This window comes from Triticum dicoccoides, chromosome 5B (genome assembly GCF_002162155.2).
Source record: "Triticum dicoccoides isolate Atlit2015 ecotype Zavitan chromosome 5B, WEW_v2.0, whole genome shotgun sequence".
NCBI classification, from domain to species: Eukaryota; Viridiplantae; Streptophyta; class Magnoliopsida; order Poales; family Poaceae; genus Triticum; species Triticum dicoccoides.
The window spans coordinates 540,878,304-540,880,307 of record NC_041389.1 but is presented as its reverse complement, the minus strand read 5'-3'; positions in this window follow the sequence as shown (position 1 = coordinate 540,880,307).

The following is a 2,004-nucleotide window of genomic DNA, read 5'->3' as shown; positions in this document are numbered from 1 at the left end:
ATGTGAAGCGGAGTACATGGCAGCCTCGGAGGCAGCGCATGAAGCAATCTGGATGAAGGAGTTCATTACCGACCTAGGAGTTATTCCCAATGCATCGGGCCCGATGACTCTCTTCTGTGATAACACTAGAGCTATTGCCCTTGCTAAGGAGCCTAGGTTTCACAAGAAGACCAGGCACATCAAGCGTCGCTTCAACTCCATTCGTGAAAATGTTCAAGATGGAGATTCGTGAAAATGTTCAAGATGGAGACATAGATATTTGTAAAGTGCATACGGATCTGAATGTCACAGATCCGTTGACTAAACCTCTTCCACGAGCAAAACATGATCAACACCAGAACTCTATGGGTGTTCGATTCATCATAATGTAACTAGATTGTTGATTCTAGTGCAAGTGGGAGACTGATGGAAATATGCCCTAGAGGCAATAATAAAATGGTTATTATTATATTTCCTTGTTCATGATAATTGTATATTGTTCATGCTATAATTGTATTGACCGAAAACCGTAATACATATGTGAATACATAGACCACAACATGTCCCTAGTGAGCCTCTAGTTGACTAGCTCGTTGATCAACAGATGGTCATGGTTTCCTGACTATGGACATTGGATGTCATTGATAACGTGATCACATCATTAGGAGAATGATGTGATGGACAAGACCCAATCCTAAGCATAGCACAAGATCGTGTAGTTTGTTTGCTAAAGCTTTTCTAATGTCAAGTATCATTTCCTTAGACTATGAGATTGTGTAACTCCCGGATACCGTAGGAATGCTTTGGGTGTACCAAACGTCACAACGTAACTGGGTGGCTATAAGGGTGCACTACAGGTATCTCCGAAAGTGCCTGTTGGGTTGACACGAATCGAGACTAGGATTTTTCACTCCGTATGACGGAGAGGTATCTCTGGGCCCTCTCAGCAATGCATCATCATAATGAGCTCAATGTGACTCAGTAGTTGGTCACGAGATCATGCATTACGGAATGAGTAAAGTGACTTGCCGGCAACGAGACTGAACGAGGTATTGGGATACCGACGATCGAATCTCAGGCAAGTAACGTACCGATTGACAAAGGGAATTGTATACGGGGTTGCTTGAATCCTTGACATCGTGGTTCATCCGATGAGATCATCGTGGAACATGTGGGAGCCAACATGGGTATCCAGATCCCGCTGTTGGTTATTGGCCGGAGAGCTGTCTCGGTCCTGTCTGCATGATTCCCGAACCCGTAGGGTCTACACACTTAAGGTTCGGTGACGCTAGAGTTGTTATGGGAAATAGTACATTATTACCGAATGTTGTTTGGAGTCTTGGATGAGATCCCAGACAGCACGAGGAGTTCCGGAATGGTCCGGAGGTGAAGATTTATATATGGGAAGTAATCATACGGTCACCGGAAGTACTCGGGGTTTGCCGGTATTGTACGGGGACCACCGAAGGGGTTCCGGGGGTCCACCTGCCCCGGAGGGCCCTATGGGCTGTATGTGGAAGGGAGCCAGCCCCTAAGTGGGCTCACTACTAGGGAGAACCTTATACACAGAATGTTACCAGTAGCGCTGTACAAAATCAAACGCTACTGCTACTTAGTAGCAGCGCGCGTAAATAAACCGCGCTACTGCTATGACTTTAGCAGTAGCGCGTACAAGCGAAAAGCGCTGTTGCTATGTTTGAACTGGGCGCACATGGTAGCCCAACCTAGCAGTAGCGCGTATACTGGCCCAGCGCTACTACTACTCTCCTTAGTTGTAGCGCGCTTACGTATAAGGCGCTGCTGCTAACGGAAATAAAATAAAGTGAAAAACAAGTAGAAAAGTAAATGAAAAATATAAAAAGGAGAAAGGAAAAAAATAAAATGTAAAGAAAAATAAAAGAAAAAAGGGAAAAAGGAGAAAGGAATAGCAGTAGCGGGTTTCAGGAAACGCGTTGTAGCTAACTTAGCTATAGCGTGTTTCGGAAACGCGCTACCGTTACGTTTCACTTAAACAGCGGTCCCCCC